Here is a 23761-nt window from a genome sequence, read left to right as displayed (position 1 = left end):
AAATGCACCACTCAAACGAAGACATTGTGACACTTCACATTGCTGCAAACGTCTTTCCCACGCAATTCTTGGCTCAAGAGCCTCCTTGGAACCATAGGGAAGGGCTGCCTCGCAGCCCCAGGAGGTCTCTCTTGCAGTCTGGGGCGCTGGTATGGTAAGGGACTTCCCTAAATTCTACATGCAGCTTTCTGCAGTTGAAAATGGAGCGTGAGGGAAAAACAGAAGGGAGGGAGGGACAGGGAAACAGGAAAACAAAGGAAGATTTATAGAGTGCCCATAAATTCCAGGTGTGATAAGAGACGATTCCACATCATCACTGACTTCTCACAACAACTCCAGAATGACATTTTAAGGCATTATGTCATAAGACAGTTTATTGCAAAGCTAGCATCTTAATCTGGACTGTAGGATCTTGAGTCAAATGTAGTTTCTAAATCAATATGGGAGATGGGATGATAGATATTCCTCCCTATTGTTTTAGTGTTTGAAAGGATAAAGACAACCAACATACAGAATAATGTACAAATGAAGCATATTAGTAATACAGAAAACAGCCAGGTGCGGTGGCTCATGTCTGTAATCCCAGCACTTTGGGAGGCTGAGGCAGGTGGATCACCTTAGGTCAGGAATTCGAGACCAGCTTGGCCAAAAATGGCGAAACCCCGTCTCTACTAAAAATACAAAAATTAGCTGGGCATGGTGGTGGGCACCTGTAATTCCAGCTACTCAGGAGGCTGAGTCAGGAGAATCGCTGGAACCCAGGAGGTGGAGGCTGCAGTGAGTCAAGATCATGCCACTGCACTCCAGCCTGGGGGACAGGGTGAGACTCCATCTCAAATAATAATAATGACAATAATAATAATAATAATGATAATAATAATAATAATGCAGAAAACAAAAAAGGCAAGACTCTATGCTATTCTCTTAAATTCTATGATTGCTTTTGCCTTAAATTCCAAGTCTTCTAAATCAGGGTCATATTCCCCCTCTCCCCCACCCTCTCTCATTGTGGTGGTGGTTGTTTTTGTTACTAGTATTTTAATGTCCTCATGGCCAAATTTATTAGGAATTAATCTCTTAAGATTCTAAAACAGCATCTGAAACGGGACTCAGTTTCTGACTCTCACAACGCTGTTGGCAGAAACCCAGAGGAAGGGAAAGGAGCGGGCCTGGAGGAGTGAGGGGCTGCCCTCCTGAGCGGTTGCGGGACCACCTGAGGCCCTCGGCGGGGCTGTTCACCATCGTCTGGCCATGGCCAGGCTGCCGTGGCCTCTCCTCCTCTGTGCGCTTCTGTCTAAAGGCGCTGCGTCTTCTTCTGGCGCGATGCGGAAGGGCAGCCTGTGGCGGTGCCGAGCATGAAGGACCGCGGCCCGCTGAGCTCACTTCACCGCAACCGCCGCCTCTCAGGCACCGCATCCGCAGCACCGTCTTAATCCCAGGGATTCATTCATGTACTTTATGTCATTAAGCCAGGGGGTCTCTCCTCCCAGACAATATGGGAGCTGAATAATAAAAAAAGAATGCTGAATTATGCTTCAGCTCCTGGGATTAGGCAATACCAGGAAGCAGATAAAAAATGAATTCAGAGCATCTGCTAAGAATTTACATGACAATACTCTCGAGTTCTCTTACTCAAAGCTGGTCCCACCGTTTCAGTTTAATTGTGCCATATAACAACACTGTATTTATTCAAGAAGTGGATGAAAGTGAAACACTAAATTAGAAATGTCTCAGCATGAAACATACACCAAGCTCCATCTCCTGAGCAGCCTTTCCCACACGTAATGTTTATTTTAGCCAGGTTTGTACTTGCTTCCCATACAGCCCTAGGATATTTTTCAACACAGACTCCGCACCCGTGCATACCTAATACTCAGAACCATCTACCAAAGGGGACATTGAATTTAAAACTGTGCCCTCTTGTAGAACCCAGACTGCGATGGAGCTGAAATAATGGTCGCAGGCAGAGGAACCAACCACACTGTTCTCTGATTTGATCACGCATGCTCAGGAGGACACTGAGCCCAGCCTGTTCTGTACATTCAAATCGATATCTTTATCCTTCATGCATTTTATAATTCACTGGCTGAGCCATGGCTTGTATTTATCAGGTACAAGAACAGCTTGTTTCGTTAAACTGAAAAGAACAGATGTTCATTTGTTGTTTAAGCCTAAATAAAAGACCTGTTTAAGCTCTGAGGTTTAAGTAAAATTATCCCATTCCTAAAGCAATTTGCTCCTTAATCAAATATTCACCAAGGTCAGTCTGACCTCCTATCTTTCAGGAGGGACAGAAAATTAAACAGGTAGATTTAGTTGTTGGAGATATTTGTTATTCCAGTGTTTTTCTCCTCTTACTGAAGAGAGAAAGCTGTTCTTGAAAATGGCTAAAGAGCGTTGTGGAGTTTTTAGTTCGTTTGTTTGAGACAGACCACACTTTTGTCACCCAGGCTGGAGTGCAGTGGCACAATCTCGGCTCACTGCAACCTCCACCTCCTGGGTTCAGGTGATTCTCCTGCCTCAGCTTCCCAAGTAGCTGGGATTACAGGCACCTACCATTATGCCCGGCTAATTTTTGTATTTTTAGTAGAGACAGGGTTTCATCATGTTGGCCGGGCTGGTCTCAAACTCCTGACCTCAGCTGATCAGCCCACCTCGGCCTTCCAAAGTGCTGGGATTACAGGCATGAGCCACTGCACCTGGCTGGTGTTGTGAGTTTTGTGGCTAATGCCAATAATTTTAGTATTTAAACAAGTTTATGCCTATTTCAGATATTAAGTTGAGTTACTCACTACCATATGAATCTACTGTTCAGAATATCATTGCCAGTGCAATTGATTAGCACATCATTGAGAAGTTAAGAATGAAATAACAGTGATCTCCAAAGGAGCAGCCTGGTGCTGAGACCACATGGCTGGTTTTACAGCAAGGCACTTTCCTCTGCACACCTCCTTCGGAAAGTGTGGCAAGGGTTGAATTAAGAGCTAGAGTTTGGCATCTGAACTGAATTATGTTTGTTAATTTGGAAAAATGTTACTTTAAAAATACAGCCAATCAATATTAATTATAAAGACAAAATAAACATTTGGCCCGTGAGATATTAAACATTAGTAGCAGTGAATTTTAATGTCATTTAACTCTATTATGCCACATTGAGCCATGAAATGCAACAGATATGTACATTTTCAGAACATATCAGAATGATCAATTTAATACAAATAATGGACTTCCTATTTCTCTTCAGTGAGACACTTTAAATACAGATCTGTTGCCTTTGAGTAATATAACAAAGATGACTGGATAATAGTGAGGGGTAATTAGCAACATTAAGAATCAGAGTCCCAGACACATATTCTGAGGGAAAATAATTTGTGCACCAAATTGTCATATTGTATCTTGATGACTTACTTTCACTATTTGTAAATATTGGATGGATAGGTCCAAATGATAAGAAAAGATGCATGACATGTGAAATGTCATGGAAATTAAGGTATATTATCATTCACTGATAGGCACTAATAATGGTAATGAAGATCGAAATTCAAAAAAAGTCATGATTAAAATTGGCATTAGCTAGAACCCTAAAGAAATTAATATTATATAAGATGGTTCATCTCTTAATATCCAGTAATATATCACATGCCTTTGACACAACACATATCTCAAAGGCTGGATCCTATCTAAGCTTTCTACCTGGAAGTTACCTCTTTTGATAACTACCCATTGAGACAAACACAAATACAACATCGTGCTTGGTACTGGGGAAATCACAGTGAAGCAGAGAATCCTGTCTGGGAGTATCCTTTGAACAGAATGCTGGGCATTGTCCAGTGGGCCCTCTGGTAATTACCTAATTCTACAGAAGTGTGACCTTCGATTGCTTGTGAGAAGGTTATTTTATAGCTCTGTGGATATAGAAAACTTCTAGCAATGCAAATAATTCCTTTCCAAAGCAGCACAAATGATGTCTATCTTGGGCAGCACAGATAAATTTTGTCAGTAGAGAATACAAATCTCTATGAATCTATTTTTCACTTGAACTTGTTTTAACATATTTTCTCTAGTCTCTGCTGCAAACAGAGACTGGAGTTTTGGGCACACCACTTTATCAAAGCATCCCATATCAAGATAGCTAACATGTTATAGGTCAAATTTAATAACGATATTTCAAAGTTTCTCTCCATCACACATTTCTGTTTCCATAGTGTATGGATCTGTTGACTTCTCCCTCATTGAAATCGCCTTATCACTGACTATCACCCACACTTGGTTGTTCCCTGTTACCTGCCTTACACATTGTCAGTATCCCTTACAGACCCTGTTCTGTCCACACTCCCACTAAGCGTATGTGCTCCTCAGCATCTGCTTCTTGGCTCTCCCAGCATGTCTTTCTTTAGCGATCACAAACACATTCAAGGTTAAAACTATCATTTAGGAATGAATGACTCAAAAATGTTATGTACTCAAATGCAATCCTCCCTTTCTTGACCTTCACACCTATGTATTGAATTTCCTTCTGGATAGCACAGCTTCGATCTCCCAAGGAGACCTCAAGACAAGTTGCTGTCTCCATCCATCCTCTCACATCCCCAATCATTCGCTCCCATTCCACTGGGTCCGCCCTCTCTCCGCCTCCCTACCTGCAGACCTGGGCTCTGTCAAGACTGGTTCATCAACTTGTGGTCCTTCCACATCCTAAATGTCTCGAAAGTTTATGTCGTTTTCTTCAGCTCAATGAAGTTTTCTCTCTACAACTTCAACTAAATCTTCCTCAATTACTCTCATCAATAGTCTCCAAAATACAACTCTCATGCTCTATCTAGTTAATTTGTTGCATGGTCTTGCTTACTATCCTGCAGCGACTCCTCACCTCCTGCATCCAGTCCTAGCTTTTAGTTTGGCACCAGGACCCTTCATGTGGTAGTCCTTGCTGTGTCTTTCCCTAGTTCAACGTCTCCCTGGCCATTGGGATCTGCTCTCCCCCAGGCTGAACCTGCTGAACTCACATGCTCCCTCAGTGTTGCACTTCTGCACCTGCTTGTGTGTACACCCCTTTCGGGCTCATTTTAAGTGGTCTTAAAGACTCAACTCCATGTCAGCTACTGCAGGATGTCCTATAAAGCTCTACCCATAAACCCACACTGACTGGTCTAGATGCTTCCTTTCTGGGCTCCTTCTACTTTATCACTCCAAATGGTCATTTTTCTGTTTTCTCTGGCTTTGAAGATAGGGGCTTTTTTGTGCATTCCATATTTTTATCCCCAAAGTGTCCCACACTTTGGGACACTTTAGTGTCCAGACATTCACAAACTATTGCTGCATGAATAAAAAAAAGGAAGGAAGGGAAGGAAGGAGAAATGAGAAGAGGTGGGAGAAAAAATTTTAATAATTACTTAAATATTATTTCTTAACATAATATATAGTGTTTACTTATATGTATGCTTAATAAAGTGAGTAAACTTAAGTATTATTTAATATGATTCTAATAATGATTCACGGATGTGATGATGCTAGTGACCATCCCCTTAAACAAATACATATACACGAGTGATGTATGGCATACAGCCTATTTCATTAGCTGTCAAGGTAAAAGTGCAATTTCATAGCCATTCATTTCTTATTTTCATTTCTAATTATATTAAAGGGTATCGACAATGTAACTTTAATTGGCACCTGGTCACCATCTCTGAGGTCAAAGTCATCATCAAGTCTGTCATCAACCTGCTCTTTCACACGGAGGAGGCGGCAGTTGTGTTGGTGCCATCAATTCCATGCATAGGGAACAGATGCAGTCATTAGGATGAATTGGCAATGCTATCATTGCTTCTCTAGGCTACTGCACCCTACATGATTGTTATCTAATCGTTCTCTTTTCCTCTTATTCATCTGGATTATTTTAAAAATTTATAAGTACCCAGGTTTTCTTTAGATGTGTCTTCTTCTACACTTTTAGATTGGATGGTATTAAAAGAAGACTATGACAATTTGCTTAACATCAATTTTAAACATCTAAAATACATTTAGAAACAGGAACTGCTGAGTGGATTAACTTCAGTAAAAATGACAAAATGGATCAACTTTAAGCCTGTCTTTATACATAATGCATTATATATGTGTTGCAATAGAAAGATACATACTGCATACGACCACAGATCTATATTACAGAATAGAAATAGATGCAAGCTATGACTTCACAAAAGCTTCATTCCTAGACACTCCATCTCTTTGACAGACTGTTGCAAATATTTGGTATGATGCTGGTGCCCTTGAAAACTCTCTCATGCTGTCCTGATTGCCACCCACCAAGTGCAATTATCTGCACACTTGAGAGATTTACAAGGAACCTGCCCTTATAAACATTGAAACACTGTGTCTTGCTCACCTACAGGATTATTGGAAACGTATCCAGCCAGCATTAAGTATGACTCCCACTTAGAGTAAATCTTAGAGGCCATGGAGCTTTTGATTCTTGGTATTTTACCTTCCTTTTGTCTTTTTCTCATTATGTTTCATAAGTTCTTGACTATCATTCATGCCTCAATCTACATCATTTTTCTTCTACCCAGCACCCTCAGTACACCTTTCCCTAACTCACAGACCCAATGGACAATTCATAATAACCCTTGGTTTTTGATCGTCTCTATTGCAGAAGCTTTTTTTTTTTTGAGACAGAGTTTCCCTCTTTTTGCCCAGGCTGGAGTACAGTGGTGCAATCTCAGGCTACTGCAACCTCTGCCTCCCAGGTTCAAGCGATTATCCAGCCTCAGCCTCCCGAGTAGCTGGGATTACAGGCGCCCACCACCACGTCCAGCTAATTTTTGTATTTTTAGTAGAGACAGGGTTTCGCCATGTTGGCCAGGCTGGTCTCAAACTCGTGACTTCCAGTGATCCACCTGCCTCAGCCTCCCAAAGGGCTGGGATTACAGGTGTGAGCTACCTCGCCCGACCTGCAGAAACTCTTGATTCTCATTTGCATAAGCTTTATAGTCCCTTGCTTAGCCTTTCTAACACTGCAATCTGGTTTTCATTTATTACCCTGGTTTTAAATACTAGCCATATTCTGGTGATATTCAAATATATATCTTCTGCCAGAATTGTCTTATAGATATATGAATATATATTCTTATATTCATACGCATATAATCTTAGAGCCCCTCTGCCTTAGCATCTCACAGGTACCTTGAACCTGCTTCATCTAATGCTAAACCCATTATCTTCCGCTTGGTACCTGCTTTTTTTCTTTTTCTTTTTTGAGATGGAGTTACTGCAACCTCCGCCTCCCAGGTTCAAGTGATTCTCCTGCCTCAGCCTTCCAAGTAGCTGGGATTACAGGCGAGTGCCACCAGGCCCAGCTAATTTTCATATTTTTAGTAGAGACGGGGTTTTGCCATGTTGGCCAGGCTGGTCTCGAACTCCTGGTCTCAAGTGATCCACTTGCCTTAGCCTCCCAAAGTGCTGGGATTAAAGGCATGAGCCACTGCACCTAGCCTGCTTTTTTCCATTATTATTTATCTCAGTGAAGGGCATCATTACTCTTCCTGTAACCTAAGCTAGACCTTCAGAAGTTATCTTCAATTTTCATCTTTGTTAAGCCCCATATTTATAATTGTTATATTTTTAGATTCAAAATATATTTTTTCACAACTAGCCCTTCAGTTCATTAAAATTACCACTGTTTTAACTTCAGCTACCATTGTAAACTAAATTCTACTTAGCTGCTAAAAGTGTTTCTTAAAGAGGAGTGATGTTACCTTCCTCAAGGGCATCTGGCAGTGTCTGGAGAGGTTTTTGTTCTCATGATGGGGAACGGGGTACTGCTCCTGCATTCAGTGAATAGAGACTAGGTATGCTGATAATATTCTATAAATCACTGGTCAGTCTACGACGATGGTGAATTATCAGGCCACAAATATCAAATGCCAAGTTGAGAAGCTCTGTGCACAGCAATCCAGCTCAGAAGTCAGCATTTTCTCTAAAGAGCCAGATAGCAACTGCTTCAGGCTTTGTGGGCCTACAGTCTGTATTGCAACACTCAACTCTGCTTTGAAAATGATATGAAAACAAATGGGTATGGATGTGTAACAATGAAACTTTATTTAAAAAACAGGCTGCTGGGTGGATTTGGCCCGTCAGCTGAAGTTTGCCAACCCCTGATCTAGCTTAAAGAAAAATACAATCACGTTATGAGCATTGCAGGAAATGTTCAATGCCTATTAGTTACAGCATAAAGTCCAAGTTTTATACCCTAAAATACAAAGGTTCTACCTTTCTCTCATTTTCTCGTCTTTTCCACCTGTTCTTATACCACTGCAATGGTGGCATCTTTTCCTGTACACCTTAAGATGCTGCTCATGCCCATCCCTTCTTTCATATTAAACTCAACTACCCTTACGCTCAGGTCCAGTTCTAAGTCTGGGAGCTCCTCTTTTGCATTTTTGGATGTGTCCATCTCTCATCGTTGCTCAAGGCCCCTGCGGGAGCACTTAAGTACTCTTTTCTCTGGAGGTATCATGCTATTCTCCTAGGCTCTGCTGACCCCCACCACAGTGCGGGGTGTCTGTCACCCCAACGTTCCCTTGAGATAGTGGGTTTAAGCATGACCTACTCATCTTTGTATCCTCAACATGTAGAATAACATCAGGTAGTTTGTGGGACTCAATATTCACCCTAATGCATAACTTTCATGGAGATGTCTTTGAGTTTTCAAGCTTTTAGGTCTTCAGAGAACATTTTGGCAATAAATAAATATCTAGAATAAAGGCACCATGCAGTATTTTACTTTGTTAGATTTTATTTGAGATGACTTCTTAATTTTAAATATTTCAATGAATTATGTTGAGAAAGTGTATCTGTAGCTTCATATGAAGAATTTATAGTTTTAACCAAGTGAATAAATAACGTATGAGAATTCCGAGGACAGAATGTATAAGACTCACATATATATGTCTATGTATGTGTGTATATCTATAATATATAAATAAAATATATATTTACATATGACATAACTTTCAAGTCTGTCTTAATACGTTTTTGTTTGCTTGAAATAGATAAATATTGTTAGCATGATATTATGTATAATTTCTCTGATCACTGAAATTGAATGGTAAGAGCACATAATAAAGGCCAGAGGCATTTGCTAAAATCCTAATTTTTTAAGCCTCATTCCTGACCTGATAAATGGTCACACAGTATTTACAAGTAATGGTTGCTGCAAAAACTCTTGAGATAATATATGAGAAATGTAAGTGAAAGGTAATTTTTAAAAAGCGTATCCCTCTATGCTCATTATTTACAAATTCTTAAATATCTTAAGAATTTTTTTTTCATGTCTCAGAGTTCTCCGGGTTAAAGCACTGGTAGATCATCAATAAAAGAATGGAGGATTTCCTGCTAACTCCTACATTCTACTGTGGACAAAGAAGGTGGCAGTTTGTCCTGAGCCAAAGCACTTTTTTTTTTTTTCGAAGAGGGGCACAGAATGTTCAGAATTCTGTTCAGAACTCTACAGAAACAAATGCATTTTTGACCATGTGGTCATTAAAGCTCCCAACCCAAGATATTCCTAAGAAAAAGAATAAAAGTCATCAGCTTCCTGGACAATTTCTAGTATGCTTAATTTTAACTTAATTAAAATCCATGCACATTCAAACAAATATAGGACTCGCCTCCACTTCCTATCCAAAACTCACGTCTAGCATCATCATTTTATGAAATACCAGCTGCTCTATGTTAATTTTTGTACAGAGATATGTCTGTTTAGGAAAAGGTGGTAGGAAAAGGTGGTATACATAATCTAAATAATCAAAGCAGGAAAACAGCTATCCATATAGAAAAATATTATCCACATTATCAAAAATTATCTTAAGAAATACAAGTGTGCAGGCTGGACATGGTGGCTCATGCCTGTAATCCCAGCACTTTGGGAGGCCGAGGTGGGTGGATCACGAGGTCAGGAGTTCGAGACCAGCCTGACCAACATGGTGAAACCCCGTCTCTACTAAAAACACAAAAATTTGCTGGCTGTGGTGGCAGGCACCTGTAATCCTAGCTACTCAGGAGGCTAAGGCAGGAGAATCGCTTGAACCCGGGAGGTGGAGGTTGCAGTGAGCTGAGATCACACCACTGCACTCCAGTCTGGGTGACAGAGTGAGACTCCAACTCAAAAAAAAAAAAAGAAAGAAAGAAAGAAAGAAAAGTGTTCAAACAAAACCATCATTGCAGAAAGTTCTCCATAATAAGAACTGTAGGTGCTCACAAGATACCCCACGGGCAATTTATTTTATTCAATTTTACTTTATTTTAACTTTCATTTTAGATACAAGGGTACATGTGCAGGTTTGTGACATGGGTATACTGTGTGATGTGAGGTTTGGGGTATGGATCCTGTCCCCCAGATAGTGAGCATACTACATGATAGATAGTTTTTCCACTCATGTCCCGTGTCCCTAGCCTGCGGTGCTTGTTGTTCTCATATTTATGTCCATGTGTGCTCAATGTTTAGCTTCCGCTTATAAGCGGTAACACATGGTATTTGGTTTTCTGTTCCTGCGTGAATTCGCTTAGGATAATGACCTCCAGCTGCACCCACGTTGCCACAAAGGACATTATTTCATTCAATTTTATGGCTGCATAGTGTTCCAGGAGCAATTTAATAGTTAAAAAAAAACCATACAGTAGGGAACTCATATAGAAAATAAATAAATCCCAGATTTCTGCTTGCAGCCATGATGGAGCAATAGTCACCAATTTGCCCTCCCTCCTGAGACAACTGAAAATGGACAATAAATAGGAGGCAATGGCTCTCAGGTTATCTGACACCAGACAATGAAGTCAGTGACCTCTGAGAGACAGAAAACAAACGAATTAATCCCTAACTCTGCCCCAGCTGACTTCATGGAAGTTTCTGGGCTTTGACACAGAGAGGGGAACCAAAGTGAAATCTGGAGATCTCTCTGAGTGGAAGAGATGAGAGATGAGGGATACCAACCAGTTAAAGTTTCAGGGCAGAGAATCAAAAAGGAGACAGCTGCACAGATAGGAATTTCCGGAGATTTTCAGAGCCTCCCTCTCAAGTCATAAGCAGAACACAGATCAGTACGTGCATATGAATAGACTACCTAAGTCCCAGAAAAGGACGACCAGAGTGGATTACAGGGAACCATCCCCAGGGCAGGGACAAAAGGAAGAAGGGCTGTTCCCATCTGCCAGAGTAAAAAACTCTGTAATTCATGGGCACTGCGCACAAAACTCGATTGTTTTACATCAGTACTAAGATATAATTGGCCCTTGGTTAAATTCTTCTCTGGCTCCAAGTGACAAAGCTGAAAAGCAAAACACGCAAACAATAAACTGTTTCCAAGGGACTTACTTGTATCCCAAATCAAACTCTAGAATATTAATGGAAGTATAAAAATGTACATCACTGGACAAATTAAAACTCTGGTACTATTCAAAAATTACCAGGCATGCAAAGAAGTGGAAATATACAATCCATAATAAAGAGAAAAATTAATCAATTAACACTGACCCAGAAATTACAGATAATGGAATTAGTATACTAATAGATACTAGAAGAAAAATTAAATATGTTAAAGACATGCAGAATTTTTTTTAAAGAGTTTTGCTCTGTTGCCCAGACCGGAGCACAGTGGCACGAGATCTCAGCTCACTGCAACCTCCACCTCCTGGGTTCAAGCCATACTCCTGCCTCAGCCTCCTGAATAGCTGGTACTACAGGTGTGCGCCACCATGCCTAGTAATTTTTTTTTTTTTTTTTGTATTTTTAGTAGAGATGGGATTTTGCCATGCTGCCCAGGCTGGTCTCAAACTCAGCTCAGGCAATTTGCCTGCCCTGACCTTCCAAAATGCTAGGATTACAGGCGTCAGCTACTGTACCTAGCCTAAAGACATGCAGAATTTTAAGGGATCCAAATTAAACTTCTAGAAACAAAAACTACAATAACTTAAACCAAAAAATGCATTGAATTGGATGAACAGAAGATTAAACACTGCAGAAGAAAAGATTAGTGGACCTGAAGAGATAGTAATAGAAACTACCCCCAAATGAACATAGAGAAAAAAGACTAAGAAACATCAACAGAGCATTGTGATATGTGGGAGGATTTCAAATACCTAATACACATGAAATTGTAATTTCTAAAGGAGAAACAATAGAAAAAAGAATAGAAAAAATATTTGAAAAATTTTCCAAATTTTACAAAAGCTGTAAACTCGAAGATCCAAGAAGCCTGATGAAGCTTAAGCACAAGAAGCATGAAGGAACTACACCAAAGTGCTTACTCAAATAGTAACATACAGAAAATCTTAAAAGCATATGGAAATAAAGACATACTGTGTACGGAAGAACAAAATTAAGATGGACAGCAGCTTTCTTCTTGGAAAAAGTGCAAGACAGAAGAGTAAAACCTTAAAAATACTAAAAGAAAAATATGTTGACCTAAAATGCCTTTCTCATAAAAATACCTTCCATAAATGACGTGAGAATGTACAGCACCAGGAGTAAATGCTCATGCAAACCACAGATTCTGTGTGATAATAATGTGTCAATGCAAATTCGTCAATTATAGTAAACCTAACCCTCTGGTAGGGGATTTTTGAGAGCAGGGGAGGCTGTGGGTTTGAGGGAAGGGGAAGGTCTAGGAGAAATCTCTGTACCTTCAGCTCAGTCCTGTTATGTACCTGCAATTGCTCTAAAAATGTCTATACAGGCTGGGCACAGTGGCTCGCACCTGTACTCACAGCATTTTGGGAAGCCAAGGCAGGAAAATCACTTGAGTTCAAGAGTTCAAGACCATCCTGGCCAACATCGCAAAATCCTGTCTCTATTAAAAATACAAAAATTAGCTGGGCATGGTTGTGCATGTCTGTAGTCTCAGCTAGTTGGGAGGCTGAGGCAGGAGAATCATTTGCACCCAGGAGATGGAGGTTGCAGTGAGCCGAGATTGTGCCACCATATTTCAGCCTGGGTGACAAAGCAAGACTACTTCAGCCTGGGCGACAGAGTGAGACTCCATCTCCAAAAAAAAAAAAAAAAAAAAGTGTAAACAAATAAATATATTGAGCTGAAAAGAATGTAGGTAAAATAATATAAGATCCAGCCACTGCAGCTTGGAGGCAAGCCTATGAGTTTGTTAAAATATATAGAGAGAGTCAGTTTCCACAGCATCTTCTTTTTCCCAGTCTTACTTTTAGATTCTCCTCTTTTCTGCCCTCCAGCCTGAAATCTGGGCTTCATTTTCCATCTCTGCTGTGCACTCATCCAGACTGCATGTACATCTGGCGTCATGCTGCAGGCTCACTGGAAGAGGAAAACAGCCCCAGAGGTCCACCCCACTCTCTTAGGACCATTTCCCTGCTGATGGAAGAGGAAGGTTCCACTGTCGCGGAGTGTTAGGTGTCTCTGGGCCCTCTGCTATGGGATTTCTTGAGATGGAGCATGGAAGAATGTAGGAAATAAGAAATGGTATTCCCATACACTGGGAGCATCAGGAGTTTCATGTCCTTCCCCTTGAGCCTGAAGTAGAGGCTTCCCCTGGAGCTGTTTCTGTTTGCATTAATGCCCACTTCTGGGTGCAAAGCTGCTTGGACTCCAGGCCATGGTGAACACACCATCAACTCTGTGCTGTTTCAACAAACAGAGGGAAGTTTACATTAAATGTTTATATTAGAAGAAAGATTTCCTATCACTAATCTAAGCTTCTACTTTTAGACTAGGAAAGAAAAGAACTAAATAAACCTAAGAAGAAGAAGGAAGGAAATAAGAGCTGAAATTAATGAAATCGATTTACTAATTGTTTGAACAGAAAACAACAGAGAAAATACATCAAAAGCTTTTTCTTTCAATAAATAAATAACATAATACAACTCTACCAAGACTGGCAAAGAAAAAAAGACAGAACAGAGAAGAGGCTGTCACTGGAGACCCTGCAGACACTGAAAGGATAATAAGGGAGTACTGGTACCCACTCACAGAAATTCACAACTTAAGATGAAACAGACCAATTCCTCAGAAACTACAAACTACAAATAGATAATTAAAGATACTGAGTTCATGTTCACAACCTTCCAGATAAGACATCTTCATACCCAAGTGGCTTCTCTGATAAATTCTATCAAACAGCTAAGAAAAAATTAATACCAATTCTGCACAGTCTTCTTCACAAGGTAGAAGACAGGCCACTGACTTGGAGAAAACATTTGCCAATTGAATATCCAATACACATGTGTCTTCAGAATATATAAAGAACTCGAAAAAGCAATCAACATGATACTATTTATGCAACATACCTGAACAGAAAATTCACTAAAGAAGATGTAAGGATGGCAAATAAGCCCATAAAAAGATTTTCAGGCCAGGTGCGGTGGCTCATGCCTGTAATCCTAGCACTTTGGGAGGGTTAGGCAGGCAGATCACGAGGTCAGGAGTTCGAGACCAGCCTGGCCAACATAGTGAAACCCCGTCTCTACTAAAAATACAAAAATTAGCCACACCTTTAGTACCAGCTACTTGGGAGGCTGAGGCGGGAGAATTGCTTGAACCCAGGAGGTAGAGGTTGCAGTGAGCCAAGACCATGCCATTGTACTCCAGCCTGGGTGACAGAGTGAGACTCCATCTCAAAAGAAAAAGAAAAAGAAAAAAAAAAGATGCTCAACATTAGTCATTAGAGAAATGCGAAGAAAAATCACAAGGAAATGCTGGTATAAATTCATTTTAATGCCAAAAATGTAAAAGACTGATCAAACCACGTGTTGGACAGGAGACGGGAAGACAAAAGGGAACAACCAATTTGGAAAACAGTTCGGCAGTTTTTAAAAACCACAACCATACACTAACGCTATGCCTTAGCCATTCCACTCCTATAATTTTCCCACTCCCTCAAAAAATGAGAACATGTCTATATAAACACTTGTACATCAGTGGTTTATAGAAGCTCTACTTGTAATAACCCAAAACTGAGAAAACCCAAATATCTATCAATGGGTGTGTAAATATACAAAATTAAGACAACTCAGCAATAAAAAAGAACGGACTATAACAATATAGATGAATGTCAAAATTATGATGCTGAGTGAAGGAAACCAGATGCAAGAGTAAACAATTTATGGTGCCATTTATTTAAAAAATAGAAAATGAAATTAATTTATAGGAGATGACATGGTTTGGCTCTGTGTTCCCACCCAAATCTCATGTTGAATTGTAATCCCTACATGTTGGGGAAGGGACCTGGTTGAAAGTGTTTGGATCATGGGGTGGTTCCCCCGTGCTGTTCTCCTGATGGTGAGTTCTCATGAAATCTGAGGATGTAAGTGTGGATGTTCCCCCATGCTGTTCTCGTGATAGAGAGCTCTCACAAGATCTGAGGGCTTAAGTGTGGCACTTCCCCCCTTGCTCTCTGTCTCCTGACACCACATAAGACATGCCTGCTTCTCCTTTGCCTTCTGCCGTGATTGTAAGTTTCCTGAGGCCTCCCAAGCCATGCAGAACTGAGAGTCAATTAAACTTACTTTCTTTACAAATTGTCCAGTCTCAGGTAGTTCTTTATAGCAGTGTGAAAACGGAGTAATACAGGAGGCGAAAGCATATCAATGCTTGTTTAGGGATGAGAACTTGGTGACAGGTAAGAAAGTGACACTATAAAAGGGCTGGAAGCATTTTTTTTGGGGTGATGGATGTTACCATCTTGGGCTCATGGGTGTATGTTTATGTAAAAACACAATTTTTTTCTTTACCAAAAACAAGGTGAAGGTAGGTCAATTACATTTCAATAAAACTGTTAAAATTGTTAAAAATAAATAAATGTCCATTCATGAAAATAATTCAGAGAAACTTAAAAAATCTGTCCTGGATGACTACCATCAAAACCAAAATGGTTTCTCCTTCTGATGTATAGTTTGCACAAAAGTGAACACTCAAGGAGTACCTTCCCGTGGTGCAAAAAGCAAAGAAAATGGACTCAGGTGAACCGAGCTTGAGATCTTGACAGGAATCACAGCGTAGCTCACCAAACTGCTAGGCAGATGAGATTACATAATGCACGCTTTCACAGTGTCTGGCCAACAGCAAAACTACTCATATTAGTCACTTGTATTGGATAAGTGCTACATTCTGGATGTTACAGTTATGAATATATTTAACCGGTGAGGATTAGTCTCACTAGGATATGCTGAAGAGCAGAAGAACATCTGTTATTTGGTCAATGTATATAACATTTTCAGAAAAAATTGATAATACATAGCACAGGCAGTCAGTGGCCTAATAAACTCACACACCAAATCACCCTATTTCTACATCAGCAGGTACTTGTCTATTGGTTAAAAGCATGTATTCCTGTATGTGTTTTAGGCTTAGATACCCCTTATTTCTAAATAATGGGACAAAGATGAAAATGTACACTAAATGAAGGAATTCATTTTTTCTTCATGCTTTTTAATAATTTGAATGCAGATCACCAATATAAAGATATTCCATAGGCTGTGTGCAGTGGCTCATGCCTGTAATCACACAACTTTGGGAGGCCAAGGTGGGTGGATCATGAAGTCAGGAGTTCGAGACCAACCTGGCCAACATGGTGAAACTCTGTCTCTACTAAAAAGATACAAAAAAAAAAAAAAAATTAGCCAGGAGTGGTCTCATGTGCCTGTAATCCCAGCTACTCGGGAGGCTGAGGCAGGAGAATCGCTTGAACCCAGGAGGAGGAGGTTCCAGTGAGCTGAGATTGCACCACTACACTGCAGCCTGGGTGACAGGACGAGACTCCATCTCAAAAAAAAAAAAAAAAAGATATTCCACAATTTCACTCTATACTCAATATTTAACAATAATTAACATAAATCAAATAGAAAATTGAAATGTATCTTATAAAATAATGGATTTGAATATCCTAATGTAGTCTATAAGAACTGCAAGGGCACTCAATTAGCTGTTGTAGTTAAGAATTCCTTGTACGTAGCAGACAATCCATAAATATTTGTTGAAGGAAGAAAGGAAAGAAGATGAGAGTAAAGGATGGAAGGAAACAAAAGACAAAGGGGTGAGGAATGCTTCAAATTCTCAACCAGGAAATGTCACGGCATCCTTAAGACATAATCTTGTTTTTTTAGTCTTTGACATTTGTTGTTTATCTGAAATATTCTATGTCTTATCACAACCTTACCTACTGCACAGGCCCAACTCCGCCATCCATGTTGCAAAATGCCCTGGTACATCTAGTGAGCAGCCGTGGTTGAGAGGCACTGATTTAAATAATTTGGTCTGAAGAATGCTTGGGTTGTGTGACTGTGTGTGTGTGTGTGTGTGTGTATGTGTTTGTGTGTTTAATGCCACAGATTTTATAACCATTAGGAGTAGCAAAAGAAAAAGAGGATTCCCTGGAAAATTTCCAATTATAAGTTGAAATCTGTATTAATTATTTCAAGAGCAAAATGATAATTAATGAGGAAGTAACCTTGTACCAGGCCCAGGGAAAGGTGAGGGGACACAATGTAAAATGGGATGCTTGTAAATATCACTCAGCTTGCATCTAGATAAGATTGTGAGAAGATATTATGGGATAGTGGGAAGAGCAAATATTTATTCCAAATATTTTCTATTCCAATGACAAAGATTCAGAATGGGAAAAGACATTGCTACCATTGCATCTCCAAGGTACTTTATAACATCGATCATAAAAATTGAAAGTGAACATGCGCCTTGAGAGATTTACCAAGAGGACCTAACCTGGATTGTGAAGCTGATGAGCGTCTGAAACAAGAAACACAGCTAGAGCACAGAAGCTGTTTTGAGATGAGCCTTCAATCAAGGTCTGTATTTTCTCAACACCCAGCACACTGGTGATAACATTTCTTGTTATCAGAATGTGTATGCTTTATTGGCAGCATAATCATAGTACAATAAAGAACTAAAGCCAACTATAAAATATGAAATTCAGTGCTGAAGTTTTTCATTCAAGTGTGGGAAGGTGATTATGGCATTAACACTGGTCTTAGCCAGGCGGTGTGTTGGGCATAGAAAATGGATTACCTGAGTGTATACTTGCCTCAAATGTATCTTTCACTAGGACAAGACCAATAGATATTTTACTAGTTCCTGTGATGATTCCTCTTTAAAGTCTCTTCCTGGTAATTCTAGGAAAGTCAATCTTTAAATAATGTGTAGGTCATCATTAATTAAAAAAAAGTATAGGTATAATTTTCATGTTTTACTCTATTGTTACATAATCACTGATTTACCAAATCTAATGTATAAATGGTTAACTTATATTTCTTAGCCTTGTAGAGACTTAATAGAAGAAGTTCTTTCAAAACAGAGAACATAATTTTGATGAATGCCACATGTTGTATTCTGATTTGTGAATGGGACTCTGATTTTTAGTGTCATAATGATCAGAGCTGGAAAAAGGTCACATTGCCCCTGTCTCTCATCATTCATCAGTGATTGAGGTGGCTCACGTATTTTCCTCATTCCCTCACTATACGCACTGCTAATTTTCAGGACACTTTGTAATAGCATTCATTCTTCTGCAAATTTCATTGTTTTGAATATATAAAAAGTTTCTTTCTAATATAAAGTTATCCAAGTTTTGACAACTGTAGAGACAGTAGTTAGGAACTTATAAAAAATAGATGTTTTGTCATAAATGTGAAAATATTTATAAGAATACTATTTTAAAGTTGAAAAAATATTGTCATCATCTTTTTCATTCTTTAGCAAATGACGTTTTTTAAAAAAACATGGATTTCTAGACAATAAAACAAATTATTTTTATTCCAGAATAGATTCTGCTAAAAATGGACATCTTTATGTCATATAATATAAGTATTTAGTACTTAAGTTGCCACAAAACTAAGTTTTCAAGTTCAAGTGCTAGGGTCTCACAATGATGTAGTTGGTAGTAGAGCATGCCATGAGTATTCTGTGGAAATACTGTAAAGTGGGTCAGCTCTAACTGAATTTTTCTCAGTTAAAAATAGCTTCTCACCTAAACATGAGATCACCAATACAGTGTCTACTGTGATTTGATGTTTTTATCCCTAAACATATTTCCGTGTATAAATTGATGCTTCACCTTAGGAATATTACAAAGAATGCTGTCAGTTAACAAAGCATTTCAAAGACCTAAGAAAGAACAATGAAATGTAACCTTTAAAAGATAAAATAGAAGTACTAATCTATTCCTCATTTCATAGTTACTACATGGGTAGATATTTCAGAAAATGACTCAGGGTGCTTTTTTGGGGAGAAAGACTATTATTAGCCCACCCAATGTCAAAACCTGGGATCATTATCTCACTCTAAAGAGTAAATGGCTACCCTAAAATGGAAACATTTACTCATAGTTAAACCAAACTCTTTAAGCTGGTAAGATAATAACAACTGTTTAGGCCTATTGGTATGTCTTATATGGGATATCAATAAACATTACATCTAAGACACAAAATTTAGAGCTCAACTATAAAACTATACAGAAAACTAAAACATTAATCATTTGTGTGTTAGTCCATTCAACAAATACCTGTTGGTCACCCACTAGTGCCAGGCGATGGGCATACAGTGGAAGGCCTTCCTTAATGGAGCTTAGAGTCTATTGGGAATTACAGAATACAGAATCCTGGTGATGAAATCCAATGAGACTTATGGTAAGATGGAGCAGTATAAAGATAGGATGACTGTATGTCCTGCTTTGTCAGGACAGTCCCAGTTTAATACCTATATTCCTGGTAAAATTATTAATTGTTCCTTGTTTTACTATGAAATATGTCTTGGTTTGGTCCATACACTATAAAATCACCATTGTATTTAGCCACATACAGTATTGGATTCTAGAATAATTCTGCTGGCAATACACTGCTCTGAAGACTAGAGACAGATTTCTAAATTAATTGTGTGTGAGATTAGTGCCCTAATAGTTGTGCCTGCTATTTATTCATTGGACTCTCAATGTAAAGATCATGAGAGACTTGGCACTGAATTAAGACAAGTGAGGCCCTGGATTAGCCATATCTATTGAGATGAGTGTTATGGACTGAATGCTTGTGACCTCTTAAAATTCATATGTTGAAGTCTCCAAATCCCCAATGTAACTGGATTTGGAGATAGATCCCTTGAGAGGTAATTAAGGCAAAATTAGGTCATAAGGGTGGGGCCCTGATTCAATAGGATTAGTGTCCTTATAAGAAGAGACATGAGAAAGCTAGCACTCCCCCGACCTCCTTCTTGACTTCCCATGGCATGTATGTACCAAAGAAAAGCCATGAGGTCTTATGAGCACACAGTGAGAAGGTGGACCTCTACAACTGAGGGGCAAGCACACACTAGATGCCAGCTTGCTTTCTGGTGCCTTAATCTTGGACTTTTAGCCTCCAGACTGTGAGAAAATGAATGTTTTTTAAGCCATCTAGTCTGTTATTTTGATATGGCAGCCCAAGCAGGCTAATACAATGATTGACAGCTCAGACTACAATGCTGAAGGGTCTCAGCTCTACCAAGATGTCTGGAACCTCTTTAGCTAAGACTGAGTAAAATAAGAAAATGCAAAGGATGATTTGGGGACAATAATTTAACTTATGCATACGAAATTTTGGACATTTAACTCAGAAAGGCAAGATAATCAGATTTGGGATTTCAACTCCATTGGAACTGAATATCTCTGGACTTTAATTTACAAAGCATATTGATCTTTGAACTTTCCTTTCTCACTGGGAACTTAATAATGGAAGCAGACTTCCAGTCAAATATGGAGGGATATCGAGGCTATTGGGATTTTATTATTAGAACTGCTCTTTTGTTTTATTTTAACATTTTCATTTATTCTGGTTACAGGATCCCTGATGAACTACATTGGACAATGTGTCAGGGCAAGGTTTGGGATGGGAAATAGAATGAATTCACAGCCTTGAATGTAGAGTGGCCCGGAGATCGATAAAGTAACACATTGTTGACTACTGACCCATTTCAGTTTCTTTGGGTACAAAATTTACATTGCTGGGCTGGGCACGGTGGCTCTCACCTGTAATTCCAGCACTTTGGGAGGCCAAGGTGGGCGGATCACCTGAGGTCAGGAGTTTGAGACCAGCCTGACCAACATGGTGAAACCCCTTCTCTACTAAAAATACAAAATTAGCTGAGCATGGTGGCACATGCCTGTAATCCCGGCTATTCTGGAGGCTGAGGCAGGAGAATAGCTTGAACTCGGGAGGCGGAGGTTGCAGTGAGCCAAGATTGTGCCATTGCACTCCAGCTTGGGCAAGAAAGAGCGAAACTCCACCTCAAAAAAAAAAAAAAAAATTCATGGCTTATCAGTGGTCCCAGAAGGATACACAATGAAGCAGTGGTGTGCTCATGAAGATGAGAGAAAGAATATTCTTAAAGACTAAATATCACCCCAGGCATATAGCCATGCCCATTATTATAAGTTTACTGGATGAGACCAGCAGTTCCAGAAAGTAAAACATGGCAGAACGCTACACAGAGAAACTTCTAGTCTGATGCTTCCTTAAAGATGGAGGCAGAGGGACCTGCTGGGCCACTCTCTAACTTTTCCCACTTCCTAAAGGAAGGTGAAGTGGTAGACTAATTTAATCGTTAATCTAGGGAAGAAAACTTGTGAACAAACTGCTTGCAAAGAAACAGTTGTTTCCCTCTGCTTCTTCAAGCTCCAAGATTCAAAATCTGATATTGCATTTTTAAATAAAAATATTCAGAATTCTGGGACTGAATTTTTTTATGGACCTCACAATTGTATTAAAAGTATATTGCAACTCTCGAAATATTGAATTAGGGTTGCAAATAGATCTCTGTTTATTTTCCTGGAATAATCACATTTGTTTCATTTGTGTGGTATTGAATGTTGGCTCGGTGGAATTATATATTCGTTTTAAATCATTTGGGCTGGTCAGCTTTGCGTATTTGTTTCAGAGGTTGTTAGATTGTTAGGAAGTTATTGAAGACTTTTTATTTTCATTTTCACATTGTTTTAAGCGAAAATGTACAATCCTTCATTTGTAAACATCGCTTTTCTTATTGTTCTTTGAGCTGATTTTCCAAAGGTTGTGACTGATTCAGCCTCATTTCATACCCAGCTGCCTTATGCCACAAATGAGTCTGTGGGATGGCTGGTGAGAGGTATGGGACTGGCTGCAGTCCAGGAAACTCTACAAAATTAACTGGGTTGCTTTTCAGGAAGCCGACCAAAGGCAATCCAGAGTGTAAGGCCCACAGCTGAATTTTAGAACTCTCCAAGGCCTTCTTTTCAGCTGATGTCACAGTGCTGTTCTGATGTGCCTGTGCAATTGAGGGTGGATGCTAATGACAGTCAAGCCTCAGAAACAGCACGCCATTGTGGAAGAAGGGGAACCAACAACTACTTTGGAACAGGGCCAATATCAGTACAAATCTCATGTCCTGTAGTGGTTAGAGACACCCTTAGGGATGAGATGTGAGACTTTGGACCTACCTCCTGGGAACTGTTTTCTCAGCTGTAAAATAGGAATGATGGCAATAATCAACTTTACACGAGTGCTATGAGGATTAAATGAGATGATGCTTGTGAAGGGCTTAGCGCAGTGCCCATTGCCTAGTAAATCCTGATAAATGTTATTTGGAAAAATATTAAATCAAAGCTATGGCAAATATTAATTACATAATAACAAATGTCTACATAATGAGAGTAGTTACTCTAAATGGTTATTATAAGGAGAAGGATAGTGAGTATACAGTGAAGAGTGTGGAGTCCGACTCCCAGCGGGTACACAGCGGTGACCCATGATGATGACTGTGATGCTGCACTTATGCAGACTCCTAAGTTACACTGACGTTCTGATTTAGTAAACTGCTTGTATGAGATAAGAGTGAGCAAATAAGGAATGAAGAAATGAATGATGAATGAATGAGTGGATGCTGTTATGGGGGATCATACCACTTGGTAGAGAAGAAATTAGGATCCGAGCCAGATTATGAAACAAAACAGCAAAGTTGCCTTTCAAATCGTCCGTTTTTCTAAAAAATCTTCCCCAACTATATTAGAAAGAAGCTGAGTGCGACTAGATCAAGGTTTAGTTGCCCTTGAGCCAAAACCAGCCACCTCCTGTTTTTGTCGGTTTACTGGAACACCACTTGACCCATTAGTTTAAATACTTTCAACCGCTGCTTTCTGCTGGAGAGGCCCAGTTGAGCAGCTGGATCAGAGACCACATGGCCATAAAGTCTACAATACGTACTATTTGGTCCTTTATACAAAAAGTGTGCAGATCCTTGAAGAAGAATATGGGAAACCTTATGATCCATAATGCACTGAGCAGCATAACCAATTCTCAGTAAAGATATACTTTATTACATTTAAGCTAAAGTGACTTCTGGAAGCGTTAAGCTCCTCTGTCATCTTTTACATTTCATTGAAAAGTTACAGGTCCTCTTTCCTCTCAAACTTCGTTAAACCTTAAACAAGCAGCCAACACTCAAGAACAGTTTCAGCAGAAAGAAAATGGTTAGATTTGGCAAAATTACCTTGGAGAAAGTTTATCCTCTGCCAATTCAAGCTGTTAAGAATATTTAACATCTCCTGACCTTATTAATTCACACTTCTCTAAAGGATGCATTGACAGTAGTTGGCATCTCCAACATGTAACAAGGCAGACTTTCAAAAGACTCTAGCACAGGCTGTTTCTCTAGAGAGGGTCTGCCTCATTGGGTAGCCACAATCCAATAGATGGAAGTGTGTCTTCTTTCATCCCTCTCCGAACACCC

At 39.5% G+C, this 23761-nt stretch overlaps 1 protein-coding gene across 1 annotated transcript in view; it reads right to left on the bottom strand.

Annotated features, from left to right (window-relative positions):
• The window catches only part of MYO16 (myosin XVI), a 585697-nt gene that overhangs the window by 117750 nt on the left and 444186 nt on the right, over positions 1-23761 (bottom strand). The window lies entirely within an intron of this gene.

This window comes from Pan paniscus, chromosome 14 (assembly GCF_029289425.2).
Source record: "Pan paniscus chromosome 14, NHGRI_mPanPan1-v2.0_pri, whole genome shotgun sequence".
In the NCBI taxonomy this organism is placed as follows: Eukaryota; Metazoa; Chordata; class Mammalia; order Primates; family Hominidae; genus Pan; species Pan paniscus.
This window is presented reverse-complemented; position numbering and strand designations above follow the sequence as displayed.